The sequence below is a fragment of the Urocampus carinirostris genome, chromosome 15 (genome assembly GCF_059441175.1).
Source record: "Urocampus carinirostris isolate Australia breed hairy pipefish chromosome 15, RoL_Ucar_1.0, whole genome shotgun sequence".
NCBI lineage: Eukaryota > Metazoa > Chordata > Actinopteri > Syngnathiformes > Syngnathidae > Urocampus > Urocampus carinirostris.
Genome location: NC_142363.1, coordinates 8,957,962 through 8,985,019, shown reverse-complemented (window position 1 = coordinate 8,985,019; position 27,058 = coordinate 8,957,962). Strand labels below are relative to the sequence as shown.

The following is a 27,058-nucleotide window of genomic DNA, read 5'->3' as shown; positions in this document are numbered from 1 at the left end:
ATTCGATAATGGGTAATTATTGGGCTGTCTTTTTCAAGGATACCCGGGTTGTTCGGTGTCAACATAGTTGGGACACAAGTCTAATTTTTGCATTTCTTTAAAGGGACATTGTATATTTGTATCATCTACTAGTGGCAGAAAAAAATATTTCATTAAAAAAAATGGTTTCTTGAATAATAAGCAAAAATGTATTACCAGTCTAATAAAAAAAGCATATTTCTGTAGGTTAAAATAGTGAATTTACTTTACATAACATGACTCTAACCTAGAAAGTAACTGACATCAATGTCGGCTATCTTGGTCCTGCAGGTACCCCCATTTAAGTCGGCGCCATATTTGTCCTACATCCTGCCGCCATGCTCTGCCATGTATCACTGGCCAACGCTTGTAACCAGACAACACGGTGCCATCCTGTGGTCAAATATTGCACAACAGGGCTTTAATAATAATATAATAATAATAATTTCCTTGTATTGTCATTCTGTGTAACAATGTACACAGAACGAAATGTCGATTGCACCTGACTCGTTGTAGCGAGCCGATGCAGCCGCAGCCAACAGAGGGCGCCGCCGACCACTTTTTAAGTCTTAGGAATGACTCGGCCGGGGCGCGAACCACCGACCTCCCAGTCTCAAAGCGGGCGCCTTACCATCTAGGCTACTGAAAGGGACATTGTGTATTATTTAGCGCCTCTTAATGTTAAAGAGAACTTTACTCATTGAAGAAAAAAAACATTGATTTGAATAATGAGCAATGTTATACAAACTGTACTATAAATACTTGTAGGCGGAGAAGTTTGCATTTATTTGGCATAAAATTAGGCTCACCTATAGGGAGATCACATGATTGTCCATCATCTTGCTGGTAAAAGGCAACCTTTTTTCCTTTTCCACCTTTCCTTTTTGTTGTTTTCTTTCTTTTTTCTCGTTGCTTACCTTTTTTTCTAATCCCTTTTCTTCTTTTTGCCTTTTCGTCTTGTTTTTTTCTCCTTTTTTGCTAGTTTTTTTCTTTTTTCCTTTTTTTCTTCTTGTGTTTGTCTTTTTTCCTTTTCTTTTTTTCTTCTTTTTCTTCACAAAATACTTGACAGAAAATGAAAATGAAAATGGTGCACTTGGGACACTTTGAGTCTCTGTAGAGTGTACTTTTTCTCCTGCTTTGTAGCAATTGCTTTCTGTCACACTACACAATATAGGGATTTTTAGTTGTCAAATATTACACACTGCCCCTTTAAACTACTCAATAAATGCTCCGTATCGTCTGTGCACCATGAATGCGTACCAGGCATCTATGCGGCCATCTGGTCACCAAGGCGACTTCCCAATCTGCGAAGTACAACATCCAGTATTACATATTACCACACTCTTTTGACTTCATCTTATTATGTGTTTATTTTGACAACATTTTCCTCCAGGATCTTTTTTTTAAATCATGCAATCCTCACTCCTACAATATTTGAGCATCACATGTTTTTAAGGTAATTCATGACGCCCACGCTTGATTGGCTTCCCACCAACGAAGAAGTGCCATATTGTGGGGTGGCCCGCACGGGCAACAATGCCAAGAATCAGCAGTGGCTTTGTATAAACAAGCGAGCGAGCCAGGCACAAATGATTCTCTTGACTGCTTACCTTTGTACCTTTAAATATTTTCAGCATATATGTGTGCTTTCTATCAATGCATTTGAACAGTCAAAGAAGAATAGAAACAACTCAAGGCCATTTCCTTGTTGTATGGTTTAGAATCATACCACCATTAGTGAAGAATATCAAATATCCAGAGCATGCTATTATTGAGTAGAATAAGAACACAGTTTTAGCAACATTTGGCCATTTAAAGGGACAGTGTGTAAAATAACCACACTGAGACCGGAAACAAGTGCTACGAAGCACAAGGAAGGATGCAAACTACACTGGCTAAACTGATCATGAGCATCATTTTTCCTTTCTAATTCATTTGACCAGCCTTTCACAGAGAAAGAAAATGATAAATAAATAAATGAATGAAAGAAAGAAATGAGAAAATAATTTAAAGAAAAAAAGGCAACAACTTTTCATTCAAATCATAGTGTTTTTTACCACTAAGAGGCGCTAAATAATACACAATGTCCTTTTTAGGAAGTCATAGTCCCTTAACACCAATTGGTGTGCATCTTCCATTGGAAAACTGCTTGCTTGGCTCCAATGCCCTGCAACACAAAACAGATCAAAGTGTGATCTGAAGGGACTACATTAAACGATTGTTCAAACCATAGCACTCAAGATGGCCAAGTCGAGTGAAATAGCTCACAATACAGCATAGTGCACCCAAAAGAAGCAACCTTTGATCATCTACTGGGCATTATAGGGTGTTTGTTAATTTTCAACGTATTCCCAAAATTTTAAACATAAAAAATGTAATGAAATAGTACATAGTGTGTGGATAAAATCTATGGTTTTGTGATTTGCGGGGGACCCAAACGCATGAAGGTGGAAGCACGGCATGATGCTCGAAAACTATTGAATTTAATCCCCAAAATACTTAATAAAGTAACAGTGATCAAATAGTCTTGGACAACAACAAAACTGTCAGAAACAAAAAAACAAAGACAAACCTCAGAAAGCAGAATGGACTGGAAAATGAAGGCGAAAGAAGAAAGTGTAAAATGAAAATCACCCGACCCTGAGTGCTTTCCAAAGAGTCGTAATGAAGGATGAGGCTAATAAGGGGCAGGTGTGGGTAATTGGACACACCTGTCCCGATAACAAACCAATTAGGGGCGGCTGTGGCTCAGGAGGTAGAGCGCGGCTCCTCCGTGTTACATGTTGAAGTGTCCTTGGGTAAGACACTGAACCCCTAACACCCCCAATAAGAAGGTTTGCGCCTTACATGGCTGCACGGCCGCTATTGGGAAATGTGAAGCACAATGTAAAGCGCTTTGGGAAGTCTTGACTTGAAAAGCGCTATATAAATGCAGATCATTTCATTTCATTAGGCGCCATCTGGTGGACAGAGGTGCAACCTTTAATGTAAAATACATGGCTAGTCACTGGTCTTATGGATGAAAAATAGATAACTAAACATTATATTAGGGGGTGTGCCTTAAAAGCGGAAACTACAGTAATTTACCAATTCATTTTCATTGTGTTTTTACCATTTTTGTTTGGGCATGCAGCAATAAAATACCTCAGCATGTGGGCCCCGGGCCTTAGTTTGCCCACCCTCGGTCTACAAGGTAACAAAGCGCAGTCTGATGAATTGTGTGGCGTTTACTTCAAGACGTCAGCCCCAGTGGTGCAATTGCCCCGGAGCAAGAGCATTTGAGCTCCAAACGCTCCCCAGACGGCATTTCAAAAAGAGGGGGTTCGGGCGGATGAATTGAGGGGAAAGGCGGGGGTCCGTGTGCAAGGAGCAAGAACATGCTTCAGGGCAAGAAAAACATGCTGCTGATCTGGGAAACGATTAAACCTAGATTCGTACTGACATGTTTTCCCTCCTCCCAGAGGGAGATGGCGCTGGGAGGCGGAATATAGACCCGAATACGAGAGAGCCTCTACGAGAGAGAGGAGGAAGAAAGAGATTATGAGCGAGCAAAGGCCGGTTAGCATAATTAAATGGAAGTGCATTTTATCTTCATCCCATTGATTTGCCGAGGGTCGCTTGTGTATTACGCAAGGAAAACCAGCTCTGTAATTCCCTTTTATACAGACACTAATTTCAACCTCACTATTGGAGTCAACTTTTCATTTAGACCAGGGGTCCAGAACCTTTTTCACCCAAACCGCCATCAAAGCAAAAATACTTCCATTATTTTTGGGAGAGAGAGCCACACTATAGATTTTATTTCACTGTGAGACAATTGATGACTAGATCAAATCGATGAAATAATAATAATGCCAGAGCCTGCGTCCCAAATCAATGAAAATATACCCAATAAAATTCACCTCATGTTGAGGCTCATTTTGACTGTCATTTTTGTCCCGAATGATGGTTTAAAAACAAGGTACAATATTTGTTATTGTAAAAATGTCACAAAATACTGCAAACGAGGAAACTGACATATTTACCTTCAGTGCAGACGGCGTTGCACGAGGGGGAGAAAGCGCATTGTGTATGTTACTCCGCCTATTCCTACAGCTGGTCCAATCAAATTGCTATGGGTGCTTTGCAACATCTTTTGGGGGTTTACAGTTTGTTTTGTGGCGTTCTTATAGTAAATTCCATCAATAATGATCATAGATTGTTTAATGAGCTTCCAAATAAAGGACTATTTAGCGATTTACAGCCAAAACGGGGGCTGTTAGGGTGACACCTTGACTCCAAAATGTATTAGAGACTGTGCTCTATACAGTATAAACTGGATCGAACTCACATGCAGTTAATTTTGTCTCGACTTCGCACATGCTACAATTGACCCTGCATGTAACAACACAGTGAATAATTGTGCAATTTCTAGTTAATCTTTAATTCTGAAAACAACAAAATACTACAATAATACTGCTACAGCAATACTAAAAATCAGAGATATGGCTACAAAAATACGACTACAGATATACAACTATAGATATAGTACAAAATTAATAAAGAAATACTACAAAATATATCTACAATGATACTACAAATATACCACAGGAATACTTGAATAAAAATACTTCTAAAATCCAACCAGAGCAGTGCTTCTCAATTATTTTCTGACACGGCACCTTTCGGTAGAAGAAATCCTTCTCTTTCCGTATCAACAGCGTCAATGTCAGACTGCGGAACTTTCATTCAATTCGCGAGGAACAATAACAAGCGAATGCAATTTGGTCCATTACCACAGTAACCACCAACGATGACAGAAAAAAAAAAACAAGTCAGTGTTGCAATATGGCACTATTCTCCACAGTATGGTTGCCCTGATTCTGTCATCTGACAGGGCTCACATTTTATGCCTTTGTATCGAAGGTAGCCCAGAATTTACGATAATCTGACACGAGGCGATTTGGTCTGACTGAGGGAAAAACTCAAATGTTTTTATTTTTCTATTTCGGACATTTCTGCTTCCGCCGTTTTGCGTTTTGTTTTTTGCTGTGGGCAATATGACTTAATTCAGGGGTGAGCATACGATGGCCCGCGGGCCACATGCAGGCTTTTGAATCAGACCCTAGTCAAAATACTAAATAAAATTAGGCAAAACATTATGGCAATACTACAGAATGACTTCAAAACTAAATATCAAATTTAGTGCTTGAAAACAGAGACCTCATTAATATTTATTTGATTTTATTCTGAAAATTAAAAAAATACTCTACATATACTACAAAAATATTACTACAGTTATACTACCCCCCAAAATACTATAAAAATTACAACAATATTATTGTTAAAAAAATACTAAAGAAATACCATTAAACTAATACAATTTTTCTTTTATTTGGATTGTTTCAACACCAATTTGGTGAAAACATATAAAGAAATGGAACATGTAGATGTCAGCATTTATATTTATTCATGAATGGAAAAAAATGGGATAGATTTTTAGGATAGGCCCCTTGGCCAAATTTTTGAACCCAATGCTGCTCCCGACTCCAAGTAGACCCAACCCTGACTTAAGTATATCATAGCAATTTTCGTGACCTCCTTTCTGCCGGACGTTTTTCCCATTAATGGAAATGACATTTCATTTATTTCCCATCATTCATCTTTCCGAGCTCCTGCCTCAACCAGCCCCCTTCCTCCAGTTCTCTTTATAAGTATTCCCTTCCTGAAATTCCCTTATCACTTGAAAAATGATGCTATTACGATTTTTGCACACCCCCACACACCCAAGTGTTGTTTCCTATGGAGGAACCATCCTTACATATGTAGAGATACATGTCAAATACATACCTACAAATTAATTAAAGGTAGGCAAACTGTGACACACGGGGCACATCCGCACCGGCATGCTGTTTAATCCGGCCCGCCAAGCAAAAATGGTCCAATTTTGATGTCAATGTACACAAAAAATAAAATACTACTGACAAGGGAGTATATATATAAAAATATATATATATTGGTGCTCGCTATGGCGCCATTTCCCCCTGTGTGTCTACTATAAAATATTACAACAAAAAAGCTAAAAAATACCACAAATATACTACCAAACTAAATATTAAATATTGAAAAAAAGACTGAATGTATATTTTTGCTTTCATTCTGGAAAGAAAAGAAATACCACAGAAAAAAATATTAAAATACTACTACAGTAATACTAGAATACAAAAATACTGCAACACTACTAAAGAATTACTAAAAATGAAAAGCTACAGTAGTATTAAAAACATACTAAGTAAAAAGTAAAAAAATAGTACTATGAAAATACTACAGAAATAGCACAAATATTCGACTCCTGGAACATTAATAAAATATTAGAGAAATAATGCAATAACTGCTATGTGGATACTACAGAAATACAGTACAACATAAATACTACAGAAATACTGTACCAATGCAGTAATACTATTATACAAAAACACTGCGACAGAAATATTAGGACAGAAATACAACAAAAATACTACTACAGAAATATTAGGACTGAAATCCTAAAAAGCACAATTACAGTAACACAACTACAAAATATTAAAGATGAACAAGAAAAATACGAGTATTAAAATAGTATCAAAATACCACTAATGAAAACTATTATGACAGAAGTTCTAACAAACACAACTACAGTACAAACATATTAAGGAAGTACAACAAAAATGCTTCTATGGAAATACTCCAGAAATACCAAAAACTACAACTGCAATACCAAAAACTACAACTGCAGGAATACGAAAATACTACAGATAAGCTACAAAAATAATATGATGGAGATACCGCAAAAATAATATTACAGAAATGTTACAACAGAAATGCTACAAAAATCCAACTATACCTCACCTGTGCCCGCTCGTATAGTTGTAGTATAGTTAGCTGCTGCTCGTTGCCTGATTGGTTCCTTTCCTATTTAAACTCAACGCTTCCATTCACTCTTGGTCAGTCCGTCAGCGAACTTCTGCATACGCAAGGCAAGCACTATTTGACTCTGGCTCCCGTGTGTCCCGTCCTCACCTGTATCCTGCTCATCTGTCTCTGACTTCCCGATTGTCTCCGGCTACTTGACCCATTCTGTCCATCGACCACGCTGCGATCTCCCGCTCCGGCTACTTGACCCGTTTTGGCCCACCGACCACGTTCCGGCTACTTGACCCGTTTTTGTACATCGACCACTCTCCGATCGCCCGTTCCGACAACTCCACTCGTTTCCGCATTCCGACCACGCTCCGATCCCGTGAGCTCCTTGCTCCACCTGCCCAGCGAGCAATGAATCGCTGTTGCTTGTTTCCCCGCACCTGACTTCCTTGATTCTCCAATAAAGCTTTGTGTGAAACAAAACGCGCTTCTGTCTACCATCTGTTCTGGTTGTGACAACTACTGCATACATGCTAGAAAAATAATATTAAATGGTCTTACTACAACATTTCCACAAAAATACCATAAAAATCCAAATGCAGCCACACTATGATACTACAAAAATATGACCTACCCAATTGCTTTTGATGTCACAGACCAGGAACGAAGACGAACCCAATAGCGTTCGTTTTTCTCAAAAGAGAGCAGTGCTTGGATCCACGATCCGATGATCGTCGCTCACAGGTAGAAGATGGCAGGAACGCAGAAGTGGCACTTCCGTGTCGAGCGAGGGTAGTTGTTGACAGCAAGAAAAAAGGTCGATGGCCTGGACGGGGGAGCAAAACAGAAACAGGTCCAGAAAAGAGGTCGGCAACAGGTATCAGGTAGGAAACAGGGCAAAGCAGGTCGATGGCCAGGACGGAGGAGCAAAAGCAGAAACGGGTCCAGAAAAAGGTCGGCAAAAGGTATCAGGCAGGAAAACAGGGCAGGATAATGTCGGAGAGTACAAAAGCTTGCCTAGCTGAGAGCATAGCTTCGCAGACGGTCTGACAGGTTCCTTTCGGAAGACGGGAGCTTAAAAAAAAAGAGTCCAACAGCCAATCAGTTCCTGCGGCTGTTGGCGCCAACGGGGCAGCCGCAGGTGCCCCGAATCAGTAATCATGACATTTGAGGGATTGTGATCCTGACCAAACTTATAATGGTCTGGGAGAGTAAAATGACTGTCTGGAAAGCTGCTGAATCAGTAAAACAAAAAATGTTAAGTCAGCTTGTTTGGCAGTTTTCACATCTAGGGTAACCTACCTGACTGCCTGCAAAAACTAATGTTGATATTCAATGTTGTTCTGGTGCAGGAGAGTTGATTATCCATCTGGGAAAAAATGCTCATTCAACAAAACCAAAATGGGCTGAGTCAGCTTTTTGGGCGGAATGTTCCCTCAATAACCTACCTGACTGCCCGTGAAAGATGGTGGTTGTATCTAAACTCATTCCCTGCTTTCTTGGGGTTTTGAGTAGCAAATTAAAAAACAAGATATTTGAGAACAGTGAAATGTTTTAATTATACAGACCCTAATACCGGCAGCCCCCAAGTAAATTGAGCTTGAGACCCCTGGTTTAGTGAATGTAATGTTAGTGGGTCTTACCAAAATCATGGCATGTGTATGATTAAAGGTAATGTCCGTGACTTCAAAATATTCTAATTGCTGACCCTATCCTCTGGCTGAAACCATCATTGCATCCTCTGTCAGGCTTCTTGTTTTCCGCATGTAGATAGGGAACTCTCTTAGATGCGCTTGTATTAAATCTTATTGTGAATTTGGATTGGCATTTGGACTATTTGGAACAGTTCTCTTTTTACTTTCACAATTTTCATTCTAGAATTAAAGGAAATGCAAGCATGCGTGTGAAATCACTGTGCACTCCTGCACCAGTTTTAGAGCCAGATTGACAAACTAATGTTATGGTAACAGCTAATCACTTCAACTTGAGTGTGCTTTTTATACTCTCTCTTGATCACAAACACACACGCTTGATTGAACTCCACCAGAATGTGCTTCCCAAAAACTTGTTAACTACACTTTTCTCTTTATCGCAAACACACTTTTCTATCACAGACACAAGCCGTTGGGACGTTTAACCCTAGCTGACACAACGTTATTATTCCTGCTTCTGTGGCTCCACCCCTGGCCGCTTATCCAATCAGAAGGCGCGGGGTGGGGCGAGGATAGATGAGGAGGGGAGGAACAGGAGCGAGGGAGAGAGTCCTAGCTTCATATAAAACTTAATAATCGGTCAAACTCTAGTTTAGATGGACATTTCCCGTCCCTCAGTGAGGAAAGACTGCACACTGCTCAGTACTTGTCGAGCTTTCGCCATTTGAAGAGGATGACCTTTTAATAGTGCTCAAGTAAAAGCCATCGCAGAATAAAGAGCCCCTTGGGTAGCAACACTGCCAATAGCCTTTTCAGCTAAGTGTGTGCTGTTTGCTATTTCACAGTATAAAGGTGAGCGTCTACCATAACAGGTTTTTAATGGATTTTTTTTCAGTAAGAAAGTCCTTTGGTGGAATTTAAAATGAATTGTCATACTCTTAAAAATAGATACAAAGTGGCATGGAACCTTTTACAAACTGTCACAACCAGAACAGAAGGAGGACCCAGACGCGTAACGTTACTCACAAGTTTATTGAAATCTAGAGGAAAGGCAGCGCCAGCGTTTCGGTGCTTGCTGGACACGGGAAGCAAGCCGCTCACGGAATCAGAGCATGTGACGAATGCGGAAGTGAATCTTCCGGAGCAGGAGCTCGTAGCGTAGTTGGACGGAAAAACATGTCACTAGCCGGGATGGGAGATCAGAACATGGTCGAGGTCAAAAAACGGGTTGTTAGCCGGGACAGAAGCTCAAAATGTGGTCGGGATCAAAAAACGGGTCGTAGCAGGAGACAAACGGGGAAATCAGGAACGAACGAGTGGAAAACGGCTGACAAAACGGGACTGACACGAGTTAGAGTCAAAAAATGCTTGCCTTGTGAAAAGAAAGGTTCGCTGACGGACTGACAACAGGCGAGTGAAAGGACTGAGCTTAAATAGGACGGGGAACCAATCAGGTAACCAGCAGCAGCTGGCGCCAAACGAGCGGGCACAGGTGAGTGTAATGAGTAATCGCGACAACAACATGTGTGTTTGTATTAAGAGCAGCTTGTGAGGGATTTTGAAATTTATCTTTGGAGACATTATGACACCTGAAAAGCTGTATTTTGAGCTGCCGTACTCCTTTAATACCTCAAAATGCTTGGACTTGTAATGAGAAGAGGTCTCTCTCAATGCCAAATTCCAACCTGTTCCTAAAAACTCCCCTCGACCTTTCTTTTTGTTAAATCTCCTGGCTGAGAAAATGTGAATCTCTTCTACAGTGCATCATAGTCATAATAACAAACTGGCATCTTATGCAATTTTTCTTTACCAGTGTGCAGTATTAACAACAAAATAAATATATCAGTATCCCTTGAAGTACTATTATTTATCGGACAAATGCTCGAGCCTGTGGGAAACACCTTTTTACTTATCTTTTCGTAAAACCTGTCACAACACTTTTTGTAACCTAAGCTCCGAGAAAAAAACTGTAATTGCTGTACATTTTACTGTAGCATTAGTTTTGTATCCCAAATGTTTTAGTTTTCTACCTACCCAAGATGTGGATTGCAGTGTTGGGCACAATACTGAAAAATATAAACTTAGTCTCTGGGCTTTAAACCTCTCGAAGATCTCCTTCTTCGTTTCTGTGTACTGTTCAATACGCTTTCTTGTTTTTCCAGTCATGGTGTATTGTAAAAATAAGCTAACCCCCTGATTTCAGTATTTTATTTTATAGTTGTAAATTCGCCCTATATTACAGGATATACGGTAGGGAGGGTATCTTTATAAGAAGAAATTCAGCCCCCTCGCACTCTGTGCTTGAGATAGCGCCACCTTAACTGCATTCAGTTGTACGTTGTAGGTGAATGTTATCATCCCGACCCTTCAAAGAATGTTGATTACGAATTATGAGGGTGTATTCAGCCATCATAGGACTCAGCATTACCCCTCATGGCATGAATTTTCCTTTGTGACACAATCCATGTCAATCTACATCATTTGGACTTGAACTTGAATGAGCGATAACTCAGCCATTGATTAATATTTTTTTTAACTTTCAACCACTCAAAATGTGAGATGGTAGGACATTACCTCTTGCCATGATCTTTGATTTTTGCAATCCGGAGATGGAATAAGAGCTTGCTCTGTCCACTCCACGCATCGGCCCGGTATTGCAGTACCTCCGGGAACGGTGCATTCGCAATGATCGCAGCAAGGCTTTAGGGCTAGGACCTTAGCTTGGCCTTTTGGCTGAGAGTAAGTGTCCCGGCTCCTAGGCTTTGTAGCGTATTATGAACTGACCGATAACGGATAATGGATAATGAATAACGAAGATAGAACAATAACCCTTAAAAACCCCTCTAGATATATAGGCATGTGTTGATCGGCCCCGGTATTGCAGTACCTCCGGGAGCGGTGCACTCGCAATGATCGCAGCAAGGCTTTAAGGCTAGGACCTTAGCATGGCCTTTTGGCTGAGAGTAAGAGTCCCGGCTCCTAGGTTTTGTAGCGTATTATGAACTAACCGATAACGGATAATGGATAATGAATAAAGAAAATAGAACAATAACCCTTAAACCCCCCAGCCAGTATAAACCATAAACATGAAATATACAAGAAATCATTTGACACAGGAACTCTCAATAATGATAATATAATAGATGTAAAAGAATAAAAGAATAGAGTAAAAATGATATTGTAGTGTGTACAAGGTAATTATATATAGAATAGTTTAAAAAGAAAGAATATGTAAATAGCAAGACTAGAGTAGAATAGGTCGGAGGAACGTCGTTGGCATAATAATACTATACATAATAACCTAATCATTTGTGATTATCTGTTGACTTTGAATGGATGTGTTGACTTTTCAGTGTTTAATTACATAATATGTACCTGCATCCCACAAGGGTTGAAAAAATAACAAGGCAACCCACCTTGTAGTAACGACCAGTGCTGGGCACGATACTTCAAAAAAGTATTAGTTATAGGTACTCATTACTTACAAAAGACTCTCTCAATGCCAAATTCCAATCTGTTCCTAAAAACTCCCTTCGACCTTTCTTTTTGTTAAATCTCCTGGGTGAGAAAATGTAAATCTCTCCTACATGTTGTGGTAATCAAAGAACATCATGATTGGCCGATAGACAATGGTGTAAAAAGTGCATCATAGTCAAAATAACAATAAATAAATGGTTGTAGGTACTCATTACTTCTTCCAAAATGTAACTGAATTATTATATAGTAAAAATACTTACCAGCGAAATTAACCGCTGTAATGCGTTTACTTTAAAAAAATTGTATGTCAAATAATTCAAAATTTTCTGGGCAAATAAGAAACACCACAGTGACGTCTTTGACATGAGCTTATTTGATAAATGGAAATTATGACGATTTTTAGAGAACTGTTTTTTTCGGCTTGGCTCATGAAAAAAAGCCGACTATTTTGGGTCCCAAACAGTTCTTTAGGTTGTTTTTGTTGCTTTAATCCTTACATTACCGAGTATTAACCAATATTATGCACGTAATGGTTTAAAAAGGGGGTAAAATAAAGAAAAAGACAAAAATGGGAAAAAAAGAAACTAAAGAAAAAAAATACAATAACAAAAAAGTGAGATAAAAGAAGATAAAACAATAAACCTTGGATTTTGGATTAACACAGAAAAAAACAGGATAATACGATTGAAATATGTATACATCTACAGAAAATGTCACTACCCAGAATGGAATCTCGGACCCAATTGCGTTCGTTTTATAGGAATCTTTATTGGATTGAGCTGACAGAGCTTGCTTTGGAAGCCGATGGTTGTCGGTCGCTAGCAGCGTTGGACGGAATGGCTGTTCCGTGACAGGTAGGCAGAATCGATACGGCTTAGCGGCCAGGTCGATGGCCAGGGCAGGATAGCAGGTCGTAAACGTGGGACAGAAACAGGTCGAAACCGAAGGCAGGCAGGAATCAAACAGGAGAGGTCTTTGGTACTGGAATCTGGCAAAACACACAGAGAGAGACACAAGTACAGTCTGACACTCTCCTCTGGGCGCTGACAGCTTAAGAGGAGAGTGCCAGCCAATCAGAGAGCGCACTCCTGCGCGTCAAACGATTGCCTCAGGTGTCTTCATTTTGACAATCATGACAGAAAAATAGATACAATTCCAAAAAAATAACCTTTTTATGCTCAAGAAATTTTACGTCAACGAGACAGAATCCCCCCAAAATGCACATTGACTAATCAAAAGAGAAAAAAGGCATCTCAGAGGGAACCAGCTGTTGATTGGTAGGGGGCTGGCTCCCTTCATCCACTATCAAGATCCGTCTCATAGAGATATTTCCTTTGTGAACGATACAAGACGGGTGCTATCAAAAATAGGGCTTTTTCGCGACTTAGCCCTCATTCACCTTTTTTTTTTGGAGCGATTGTAAATACTTTACTCGTAGTCGCTGTTTACCTATAGGGTAGTTACCTCTTTGAATGGTGACATGATCCAAAAAGACGTGACATAAACAACTCGGAGGAGAGCGAAAAACCCGGCCTCTGAAAACAGCGTGATGTGTGCAAGGATATGCCACCGATGGTAGGCAAAGCAATGCTTTGGACCCTCAGTATTGGTAATGGCGGAATAAAATAAGGTGGATCACCCCGTCACTGAAGGAATAACGGAGTTACGCAAAGAGGTTATTCCCAACACTGGTTTTGACAATAGAGTTTCAAAATGTAATGAACAGTCTTGGTAACGTAACTGTGCTATTGTTTCAGTGACCTTGTCATCTAAGTCATCACTTTTTCCGCCGCCGTTATCGTCAAAATCGGTGCGATTTCTGCTCTCTTCGAAGTTTGGAATCATATCACCATTTATAATAGCGACTACCATATAGTAAGATAGCGAGTGCGAATATAGTATTTTCTAATTCGCTGAAAGATAAGGCATATGACGGTTGGTGCGGGAAAGCGACTCATCGTCGTTTGCGAATGAAACGGCTTTGTGAGGTGTCTTTTTGAAGTGAGAGTCGGCTACCCACCAATTGAGAGCCGGGTCCCTTCGAGACACTATTTTCCTATTGTAATTGGTCAGAATCCATTTTTTTCAGGGATTCTGTGCTGTTGACATTGAATTTGTTGAGTATAATCATTTTTAGAATTGTTTTGTATATTACCATTTTCTTTGTAGATTTATAAATATTTTGATTTATGTTTTCTATGTTTTTCAGTGTTAACCACTCAGTGTTAATTTTCCTTAATGTTCCCCCTTTATGCAATATTTACATTAATACACAATAAATGGTGATATTAGACAAAAAACAAACATCTGAGGAGCCATTTGGGAGCCAAAAGAGCAGGGCGCTTTTTAGCGAGCCTAGCTGAAAAAGCCGGTTCTCCAAAAAGAGTCAAAATTCCCATCTCTACAAAGGACTATTCGAGTTAGATTTTATTTATTAAACTCACTTTGTATTGTTTACTGCAGATTGTTGTTCTGATAAATAGTTTATTGTTTCTTTTTGTTGCACTTCAAGTGTAGGATAAATCGGTTGCTGGTAAGGTGCAATGAATATTGAAAGGTTCTTTAACACAACGACATCTCTGTTCTTCTCGACTCAAATGACTTGAATACTGCTCAGAAAATATCAAATTATTTGACATACAACTCAATTTTTTAGAGTAACGGAAATTGTTACTTTTACTATAAAGTAACTAACTCAGTCACTTACTCAGTTACTTTTTGGAAGAAGTAGTGAGTAACTATAATTATCTACTATTTTGAAGTAACATGCCCAACAATGGTAGTTAATATGACGTTACAGTACTCGTTCAAGAGAAAAGTAATTGTGTTCCAGGCACAGGTTCTTTTGTGGTTAGCAGTGCTGAGCAGTTGTATTATTTTAGGGGGTAACACCTAAATTTGATTCACACACACCTTTTATTGTATTTGTTCGACAGTCAGAATTTTCCTTCCACATCACCGCCCACTTCCAGCCTCGTTCTCCTCGGCTGAGTCACGATGATCATCTGCTGGCTTTTACTCAGCTGTAACCGCAGAAATTGAGACTCTATCGGGCGCCGTCTTGTCCTTTGATTTTGACTGAGGAATTATTACTAATGCTAAATTTCTGTACTAAAAATAGGTGCTATTTCATCAGGCTGAAGGTGACCCTGTGATCTTTTCCTTTTCTGTAAATTCCAAGGCTAGTGCTATCAGATAGAGAAAGGCTAAGCTGATCCATTCGCTCCGTGATGATGACGGAACATATCTATTAGGTGAATACATATCGTTGATTGATCTGCTTTGCAGAAAAACTTGTTTCATGTAAATTCCCATCAACATAAGCCGAGAGCTAGTTTTTTTATCTGGGAAGGAAAAGAAAAAAATATCCGTGCTTGCAAATTTGCAACTAAAACTTGGTTTTGGGGAAGTACCTTCAGGCCTTTGCTGATTTTGTTTTTCATAATAAAGTTTCTGATGACAAACATCCACCATACCTCGTACAAACTTGTCTCGTAGATCAGAGTAGTATTTGCAATAGATTTACTCATTGTATTTTACAGATGGCCTTCACCAGGGGTCTCCAATGTGGTGTTTGCAGGCACCAGGGTGCATTCCTAAGTCAGCTGAGGTGCCCACGAGCTTGTTCTGTGCGTAGCTCATCAGTGCTGGGTCATTCTGGTTTTCTAGTAAAAGGATTGATAGTGGATGAGTCTATTTAACCCTACTTTCAATAATTAACCTGGTTATAACATAGTAACAACATGGTAATAACTCAAGTTGTTATTTCAAAGATGCACATCAAATTGAGCGTTAATTTGTAACAAAAGGTTGCTTTCACGTTCAAAAAAGTTGGAGACCCCTCCACTAAAAATACAGTGACAGCTAGTTGTGTAATATTACAGGGTCCCTTTTTAAAAAAAAAGTCATATACTGTTTGTTTGCCCCGGTGCTCTGCTGTATGACATTGGCTGAAGTAGTACATTTTTCAAAGATTTAAAATACTAATTGACTGTATCTAGAGAATACTTTGTCTGTTGTTGTGATTACTTGGGTTCTGCTTTCGATATCCAGGCAACGCTGGATAGATCACCAGTAAAGGAATCCGGAATGCATTTCTTATATATGAACGCCAATATTGGTTAATGAATAGTAGATTTTGTATGTAATCCGCGCTTCGTTCCTCCATCACCATGCGACTCTTGGAATTTTGGTATTTATCCGCTCCAAATACATGCGTGGTAATATCGATCGATACCAATCCGATGATTTGTGCTTGAAATTGCCATGGTCATTGAATAATTGATACCTCCCTCTCTTTAGTTGTTTTGTAATCACGATTAACACATAGCACAAAGATTCTAGACACATATTAAATAACTACAATGAAAAATAAAAAATAATGGAAATGCTTCCATTCCAACTGTTTGAGAACAAAAGTCAATAGAGACAGCCAAAAAAGCAACACTGCAACATAGATACAAATACTTTATGGCAATGTCAAAAAGATAGCTAAACACTTTCCAAGGCACAATATTTTTCAGATAAAGTCTGTAATTCAAATAAAGTGTCATTTTGCACTTATTTCCAGCCTTTGGCTCTGTGCTCCAAGGATGAAGCCCTTTTGGCTCGAATGAACAAGTTTATGTTCAGGAAAGGTTGCAGCCTGTTGCTCTCTGTGGGGTGAGCTGTCTATGTACATTTGTGGGGTTGTCACAGTAGCCAACCACATGAAATTTCTACATCAAGGTGTTATTTTTTAAATGCAATACCTACATATGGAAACTATCCTATTTGTGTGCCTGTGCGGTCTAGCGAAATATATTTTTCATTTGTATTTATTTTTACCTAAGATGCAACGGCCATGTGGCCTTACAGAAAATTGGTGGAAAAACGAAGTATTCATCCCAGGACTGTGATGTGTGAAGACCTTTGATACTTTTTTTGTGATTAGGGGCTAGACAAATAAATGTCTTGACTTGACAATAGTATAGATGTGATCCAAGTACTTGCATAGTGTCAATAACATTGATATTTGGATCAGTTCGTCCACCCCAACCATCATATTATCCCACCATCAGTGGCAAGGGCGAAGGTTTTGGTCTTGGCATTGGTAGAAACATTTTTTAAGTGTTCACATAATATTTGTGCGGACAAAACAACGATTGCTCGATTTTGGTGGATACAAGTTGCCCTTTTTAAAATGAGCACATAGATTCAGGGATCAGCTAGACACTGACCAGACACGATCTTCAAGACACAGGGGCAGACAATGGTTCTTTATGTATAATGTATTTGGTGTGGAACTTGTGTGAGGTTGCTGCTGTTTTTGTAGAGGTAGGCGATATTGGCAATTTTGGTATTGATACTATCCAAATACATGCATGGTAGTGTTGACGAATACCGATATTTTTTACATGAAAATGTCACGATCGCTGAATAATTGAACCCGTCCGCCCTTGAGTTAGTTTAGAATTGTGATAAACCCAGCACAAGTGTTTCAGGCACTAATTCTTTTATCAAATAACTCCATTGCAAGCTTCAACAGTACCAAACATTAATAGAAATATTTCTATTACAACTGTTTCAGAACAAAAGCCAAGAGCGTCAAACCAAAGAAATCTGCAATGTAACAAAAAATACATGTGAATACTATATAATAATGTGATCGAGAGAACTAAAAGGCCCTCCATTGCAACATATTTTCAAATAAAGTGGCAATTGGCTCTCATTAAATCCATTGTACTACGGACTCACGGGTTTTTGTTCAGGACAATAACATGTTTTGTTTTTGGTTGCAGCTCGTTTTTCTCTGTAGGGTGAACTTTTTCATGTGTTTATAAATTTGTGGTGTTGCCACAATAGCAGACCACTTCGCTGTACAAACGACGCCTGGTATTTTCCTCTTCTGTGGTTCACTCAAAACCCCAGGGTCGCCCGGGTACAGTTGAAAAAAGCACCACTCAGCGCTCTACTTACTGTTGACCTCTGTCATTTTTAGCTTCTGGTAGGGGAGGATGCATAGATGTGGCACTCTCTTCTGCCTTTACACAAGATGGAGCAGCAGGCCAGATAGTGAGAAGTGCTAAAAGTGTGCCTGTCAGCCATTACTCAGGGATAAACGCTGAGAGTCTCTAATGGCGCTGGGTGAGAGAGAATAGCTGAGCTATTTACATAAAAAAGGAGCAATTTTAGGTAAATGGAAGAGGAGCAAACTATTGAATCCGGGAAAAAAGTACCAATTTAATCCAAGTACTTGCTTAGGATCGATATTATCTGTATTTGTATCGATCCTCCCACTATTGTTTTTTATTCTTTTTAACATCCAAAGCAGGAGGTGCTGTGTCATGTGTTGTGGGTGTATGTGAGTCGGTGCGTTAGTGTGAACGGGTTCAAATTATTGCAATTGCAACGGCCAATCAGCAATCAGTGCTTTGCTTCATCTCTTCAGTCGACGCAATTACTGTTGTACATGTCTAATGAAGTATGGTGGGTGGGTGTGCAAATGTCAGGCATGCAATGGATACCATGTGGAGGAGCCTATAGAATCCAGTCTGACAAGAGCAACATTACCTCCAGATGATTTGATCAACCCGTCTTTTCTAAATGACGCTGTCCTTCTTTTATCCTTATCGTGTTGTACAATGTGGCTATTTCTTTCATTGAGAAGTCAAATTTCAGGTTCGTTTACAGCAGTGAGCGGGTTTGACTCTGGGACATTTTCCTTTTTTGACTATGTATGTATATATATACCGTATTTTCCGCACTATAGGGCGTACCGGGTTATAGGGCGCACCCACAAAAAATAGTTTTTGGTCCTATATCTTCCATAGATAAGGCGCACCGGATTATAAGGCGCTACAATGGGAACGTCGACAAAACAGTCAGATGAGTCAGTCAAACTGATTACCCCCTTAACATTCCCAAAGCTTGCAAAGAAGCAAATATGTGTCGTAGACACGTGCGGATGCGGTGTCCGTACGATGTCACTTAAATGCGTCATTTCAAATATCATTCGGAAGGTTAAAATCTTGGAATTCAAGAAATGCCAACCATTCCTTACTTTCTATTTTCTTTTTCGCTCGCAACTTTACTGTGCATATGACAATAAACACTTGGAATTGAGTTTAATTCACTCAATTGATCACAGCAACATCAAGATCGTTCTAAAACAAGATACCGGGAAAATATAAAGCCGCATAACTCACCTAAGTTCTCACGTTCAATAATGATACGCAATCATGGTCTTCATACAACCGTGAGTGTAGTAAATCCAGGAGAGTAAAATACAGACTAATGAAACATGTTTCTTTATGGCGTACTTTAGAAAGCTTGCTATTCAGTTATCTTTTTCGGCCAATTGCAGGGTTTGTTTTGGCCCTCTAGCGTATCCGAGGCTCCGAATAACTTCAGCCAATAGCGATCGATTTAACGGATGATTGACACATCTTTTTCAGCCAATTGAAGAGTTTGTTTTGGCCCTCTAGCGTATCCAAGGCTCCGAATAACTTCAGCCAATAGCGATCGATTTAATGGATGATTGACACATCTTTTTCGGCCAATTGCAGGGTTTGTTTTGGCGCTCTAGCCAATCCGAGGCTCCGAATAACTTTGGCCAATAGTGATCGATTCAAATAATGATTGACACATTGGTTAGCCAATGAAACGCCGGTATATAAATCCCAGCATACACCGCGGTCTACTCCACATTCGGGGGAAAATCGAATCGGCAGCTGTTGCGTAAGTTGCGAGACCTTGCAAATTTAATATTGATCCATAAATAAGGCGCACTGTATTATAAGGCGCATGGTCAGCTTTTGAAAAAAAATTAAGACTTAGGTGCGCCTTATAGTGCGGAAAATACGGTGTGTATATATATATATATATATCTATATATATATATATCTATATATATATATATATATATATATATATATATATATATATATATATATATATATATATATATATATTTATTTATATAAATATATATATTTATATATTTATATATTTATATATTTATATATTTATATATTTATATATTTATATATTTATATATTTATATTTAGTGTAAGGCCCTTTGTCAAGGTTTCTTATTATTTTCCCCATGCTGCAGTTTTTGAGGTTTTCCTTGCGCGAATTTTGGTTTCAGATCAGGGAATGGTGTAACCTGTGCAGTCCTTTGAGACATTTTGTGGTTAGGGGTTTTCCAAATAAATTTGACTTGACTTGCAATGGGTGCATCAAGTGAATGAATAGATGCTTGAGAAAGATGCTGTGGAAGAGGGCTTATACTCCCAGGCATTACATTGCACTCATCATCAAATTTTATGTTATTTCACTTGATCATACTCTTTGTTGACGTTGTCTCGTTATTTGCACTTTAATAACATGGCACTTCTCTGTTAGTTTTGCAATGTTTTGGTCATTTGGTCATATGGTCATGTCTTCTCGCGGGTGGATAAGTGGGAGGGGGGTCCTGAGTGTGCTGCTTGTGTGAAATCTGTATAAGACCGCTGAGAGAGAGAGAGAGAGAGAGAGAGAGAGAGAGAGAGAGAGGGAGAGAGAGAGAGAGAGAGAGAGAGAGAGAGAAGCAAACGGACATGGTGAATGTAAAGAAAGCTATTGCGAACGAGGAAAAGAACAAAAAAAGATAAAACTAACACACACCGGACTTCAATATTAGTGTAGTGTGCATCATAAAAATTGTATTAAATGAGATTATAATCCGGCAAAGTAATCCTTCTTTTCACAAAATATACGTGTAACCTGATTTAGCCTTTTTGATGTAACTGTAACGAATTACAATTACATTTTTTTCCCGACTCAGCAACATCGTTACAAGTATTCCATACTCCCCAAACCCGATAGTAAATTAGAGAAGCTCGAAAAACCGTGTATACAGACAAATAAATAAAGCACAATGATAGGCCCAGGTCACATGAAGCAAGAGATAAACTCAGAGAAAACCCATTCAGACAGACAAAGTGTATTTTACTTTAACATCATTTGTGCTGTGATACAATCTCAAGTTTCCTTCGTGTTTCTCCGCATGCATGTGCGAATTAAATTCCTGAAATGAGACCGGGTTGGATTAATGATCACTGTTTACTGAGCTTACAGTTTTTTGATGAACATCTCGCCTGAGTAAATTTGATTATTGGTAAGATTTGTATTTATATGTGCGAGTGTTTGCACAGCAGATTATTGAAGCGGACCTCATCCATATCTCTGTAGACCAGGTGCTCACTTTGACACAACAGTCCCATGATGAATCCGCAAAGCCAGCGAGCCGTTATCTCTTTTCCTCCAGAACACACACTTACACGCCTCCGGTTCCTCCCCCTCATCATCACCCCTCCTGTCTATTCACATTACTCCCCCATTGTCTGCCTTTTTACCCCTTATTCATCTTTATTCATGGGGGACAGTTGAATGATAAATCATTTCAGGTTTTGATGAGTATTTCAATTGCAACATTTGTGCGGTAGCCTGACAAATTCAGAAGGCCAAAATGAGAGAACGGTAATACATTGTTGCGAAATCATAAACTGCACATTTCTGCAGGACTCATACCTTTAAAGGGACGCTGTGTAATATTTGATGACAAGATGTCTCCGTAATTGTTTTGTGAGACCACAAAGAACAACATACAGAACCTACGAGACTCAAAGCATCCAAAATACAACATTTTGTCTTTCATTTGCAAGGAATGAAACAAACGAAATAAAAATGAAATAACTGAAAATAAGGAACAAACCAGAAAAAGAAAGTAAGGGAATAAAAAAGAATAGTGAAAGGGTAAAAATAAAACAGCAGACAATCATGTCACCTTTCTTCAAGGTGAGACTCATGTTATGTCAGATAAATAAAAATGTCTCCACCTACGAGTACATACAAAAGGTGTGTTTAAATGATAGTTCCTCAATGTATGCTTAAAAATCATATAAAATATGCTTGTTTGTTTTTTATCACTAGGAGGCGATAAATAATACATACTTTCGTTTAAAATAACTGTGAGAAATCGAGTGAGGGCGCAGATTAGGTTTCTTTCAAGAAATATATGACAAAATGTTGGACGGACCCAAGTGCAAGACAGTAAAAGTAAGGGCGTTTATTTATATGAATATAGAAATAAGAGTATTACTGTTTAATCACTATACTTTCCACATTATAAGGTGAACCTGATTATGGGGTGCACCCCTCCAAAAAAATAGTAATTGGTCATATTTTTTCACATATAAAACCTACCGGACTATAAGGCGCATGAAATCAAGACTACAGTAAGGGTTATCAGGTGACCATTGGGCTTTTTATACACTTACGACACACACAAGTGCAATTAATTATTAGTTGATTAGTTGAAGTACCCCTGATTAAAATTTAATACACTGTTTGCTATGGGAATCTAACTTGGATTGCGGCGGTGAAGGCACTGATACGTTACATTAGACCACCAGTACAGATAACATGTGAAAAGGCAATAGAGCTCATTATCACACTATTTTTACTCACTTCGGGAGACCAGAGAGTAGTGCATTACAGTAATCGAGACGGGAGGTAACAAAAGCATGAATTATAATTTCCGCATCCGACTGAGACAGTATTGAACGGATTTTAGCAATGTTACGAAGATGGAAGAAAGCGGTTCTAGTAATTAAACAACTCAGAATCTCTAAGGAACACACAACAAAATGAAAAATATTGACTATTCAGTAATATCAAATAAACTTTGTAATACCAGAATAAACCTTAAAAAGTCATTTTTATTTGTATAGCCCTTAATCACAAGGAGTCTCAAAGGGCTGCACATACCAATGACTAGTACAGACTAGATAGAGATATTTACGGATGTACAAGAAAATATATAACTCTTTTATACTCAACAAATTTGAAATCAACAACACAGAATTTATTAAAAAAAAAAGGTTAATTGAGCCGTTTCGTCCATAAACGACACATCACTAATTCAAACTGGAATGAAGGAGCAGGTGTAAACTGCATGGGCCGGTCCTGAATGTACGTACAAGTTGTTTCATCGCCATTTGGTGTTTTGCAACTCAAATGTTAAGTAATACTATTTGTCTGAAAATGTGCTATTTAATATCCATAGAAATACGACTACTACTACTACTACAAATTATAAATAATGAAAGTATGATAATAGTCTCTACTTTGGCCCCAGTTGTGACTATATTAATAGACATGCTAATATGTCCCTTCATTGAAATTGTCCAGAGCAATCTTTGAGTGTGATGTATTGAAAGGAGAAGAGGGTGGGGCCATCTTGGCGGTGGTGATTATTAGTGGTCCTCTGGGGCTTTTGTCTGGGCCCCATGAGGGAAAGAGGTTAATGCCACTTAGCCCGGGGATAGTCAGCAGAGGTCCATTGTGTGTTTGTATAGTGGCAGCTCACGGATGTGTCTGGATGATAGGCCTTCCCGCTGAGATCCCAAATCACTTACTATTTTCCTCAGCCAATCACTTCACCCAACCCACCCCGCGCCATCTCTTTGCATACACAAAGGCCATCGAGTTTTGGTAAACACTGCGCTGAAAAAGGCTAATCAGCACATTTTGTCTTTGCACTATAGCCCAATTTTCGATGTTTCTTGGGAGAGCTTTGTAAAGTCCCGTGAATTATGTATATAACACAAATTAGTCATTTAACATAAAAAAGGCTATATTTGAGAACCTGGGAGTTTAATAAGCTGAAAATCTGTTTGAGCCGACTATTAAAATAATCACCCTCCGTAAAAGGTTTGCAGTGCTTGGCTATCAGCGTAGCGACCTCGTAGCTCGCCTTTGTAGCATTTTTATTTGACTCCCTGGGTCTCGTGAAAGATTGCTGCTGCCCCATATAAACGGCTTCCAGTTGCTTCAGCATTTCACAGCATTCATTTCCAGTAGCCTTTTGTGGTCAGCAATTTTTGTCCGGGAGTGCCTCTTGACATTATCCATCGATCCATTATCTGAACTGCTTATCCTCAGAAGGGGGTTCTGGAGCCCCTCCCAGCTATCTCCGGGCAGTGGTCAGGGGATACCCTGAAATGGTTGCCAGCCAGTTGCAGGGTACACAGAGACAGATATCTTACTCGCTCATTTACACCTATGAACAATTTGGACTGGCCAATGTGGAAGAAAACCGGAATGCCTGGGGCAAACACACGCAAGCATAGGGAGAACATGCAAACTCCACACAGGAAGGCTGATGGCTGGATTTGAAGCCATGTACTCAGAACTGTGGCGCGGATATGCTAACCACTCACCACCCTGCCACCGTCTTGATACTATATTCTTTGAAAACAGACACTTACCGCACAACTGTTTTACTACCAAAATACAACTGTTTTAGAACCTTAAAAATAGTCAATAAAATCTAAAATACAAACTGTACGGAACCGTAATATTGCAGTTAAAAACTGGTGTATTGCACTTAGTAACAGGGACATTTGACTGCAGTTTAGTGTGTTAATAGCTTTGGGGAAGAAGCTATCCCTCGGTCTTTTATTTTCAGGCATTGTGGGATCCAAACCGTTGGCCCGACGATAGAAGTTTGAAAATACGGTTGCCGAGGTGTAATGAGTCTTTCAAGATGTGCTGATGAAGCGAGAGCTGGCAATGTCCTCCAGGCTCGGCAAGGGGCAGCCGGTGATCTTTTAGGTTGTGTGTAATCCTCTGTAGGGTCTCAAACTCAATTTAATTCTGTGTTGCCTGAACTAAAGTCTGGGTTGTGGTTCGGCAGTTGAGACTTTCCACTAAATATTCAACTGTTCTCAAATATATATTTTTCAAAATTCCCTTCACAAAATAATATCTAAAAAAAAAATAATAATAAAAAATAAAATAAATAACCATTACAAATTATTATGAAAATCTCATCTCATCTCATCTCATTAGCTACACCGCTTATCCTCAGTAGGGTCGCGGGGGTGCTGGAGCCCATCCCAGAAATCATCAGGCAGTGGGCAGGGGACACCCTGAACTGGTTGCCAGCCAATCGCAGGGCACACAGGGACAGACAACTCACTCGCTCATTCACACCTAGGGACAATTTGGACCGGCCAATTCCCCTGAAATGCATGTTTTTGGAATGTGGGAGGAAACCGGAGTGCCCAGAGGAAACCCACGCAAGCACGGGGAGAACATACAAACTCCGCACAGGAAGTCTGGAGCTGGATTTGAACCCACGCAAGAGGTTCCCAAGACATGAACTGTGCCGCACATGCGCTAACCACTGTGCCGCCGTGCTGCCCTATTATGAAAATCATTCCGTTAAAAAAAAAAAAATCAATTAATAATCCACTAGGGCTGCACATAAAGCGACAGTGTGATCTATTTAGTGCCTCTTCGTGGTAAGTCTTTCAAAAAAAGTAAGAACATTTATTTAGTTAATTATAGAAAATACAGAATTTAACATTTAATTGTGATTTCTTTTTTAAAACCTGTAGGTCAAAAATGTATATTTATCCATCCATCCATCCATTATCTGCACCACTTATTCTCAGTAGGGTCGCAGGGGTGCTGGAGCCCATCCCAGCTATCTTCAGGCAGTAGGCAAGGGACAGCCTGAACCGGTTGCCAGCCAGTCGCAGGGCACAAAGGGACATAAGACTCACTCGCTTCTTCACACCAAGGGACAATTTGGACCGGCCCATCAACCTGACATGCATGTTTTTGGAATATGGCTGCAAATTGCTCCAGGTAAATTTGAAGATTGCGGCTTGAGAAAGAAACAGCATCAACATCAACAACAACATCATCTGCAAAAAGCTGAGAGGCAATACTGAGTCCCTTGACTCAGACCCCTTCTATGCCCCGGATCAGACTGTCCAGTACTTCATACTCCCAAAGCATCCCCCCACAATGAATTCGGTCGAAAGCCTTTCTCTAAGTCCACAAAACGCATCTAGACTGGATGGTAAAACTCCAATTGACCCCCAGGAACCCTGCAGAAGGTGTAAAGCGGGTCCAGTATTCCTTGGCACTGACGAAAACTGAACTGTTCGACCTGAATATGATATTCGACTTTCTGACGGACCGTCCTCTTCAGTACCCCTGAATAGACCTTACTAGGGAGGCAGAAAATTGTGATTTCCATAGAGTTGACCAGCACCCCAGTCTGTCAATCTAAAGGTACTGTCATCAATGTCAGAATGTCGCCCAGGCCTTGCGGCCGAGGACCTTTTTAGCCACCTCAGTGACTTCAAGCCCAGAGCTAGGGGGAGCCCGTCTCGAGCCTTCTGTACCCTGCTTCCTCTCAGGCAAATGTTTTAGTGGAATATAGGTGGTCTTTGAACTATTCTGCTCGCCGTTAAAAAATATCCTGGGTCGGGGTCACCATCTACCAACACCTAATATACTGTGTTAATGATGCACTTCTTCTGTCTCCTAAGACATGGGACGATGGACCAGAACTTCCTTAAAGCCATCAAAAGTCGCCTACCATGGCAGATTTAAGGAATGAAATGTCAAACGGACGCATCTCATGCAAGATTCTACTCCCACAAGCAAATGTTGTCATTGTCTGGAGGGGAAGTTTGCTGCAGCGGGTAATAGATGTCTCATCATTCCGACCCGGTCGTCCCTTTATTAGGTCACCAAGCTGACGCAGTATTAGCGCTGCCACATCTCATTGCAGATACTCATTTCTCCTCTCGCTGAATAGACGCTCCTAACAACTGGCCTTCACAAATGAGTCTAATGTTTATGATGAATCCGTCCCTCGTGTCGCCTGTCCCTCTCAAAATGCAATTATGTCTCAGAGGTAAAGGCCAAATCATCAATCAGCCACACCAGAATACAAATCAGCGCAAAAAGGTGATTGGCATGAGGTAGATGCGAGGGATCCCACTCAAGGTTAGTTCGAGTCATGGGCTGAGGCTATGCCTGGAACAATGCGAAATTGAAAACCGGAAGAAAACTTCACATTTTACACTGGGGTGTCAAACCCATTTAAGCTCGGGGGCCACATGGTAGAAAAAAACCTTCTTACAAGGCGTCGGACTAGTAAATGAATGGCATAAAAAGTGTACCTTAGCTGGAGCTCTGGG

General features: G+C 39.7%; 1 protein-coding gene and 1 pseudogene across 1 annotated transcript in view; both read left to right on the top strand.

Moving 5' to 3' along the window:
- Window positions 1-27,058, top strand: part of LOC148351475 (neurexin-3a-like) — a 137,184-nt gene that overhangs the window by 5,571 nt on the left and 104,555 nt on the right. The window lies entirely within an intron of this gene.
- Window positions 11,120-11,234, top strand: LOC148351477 (U2 spliceosomal RNA; annotated as a pseudogene).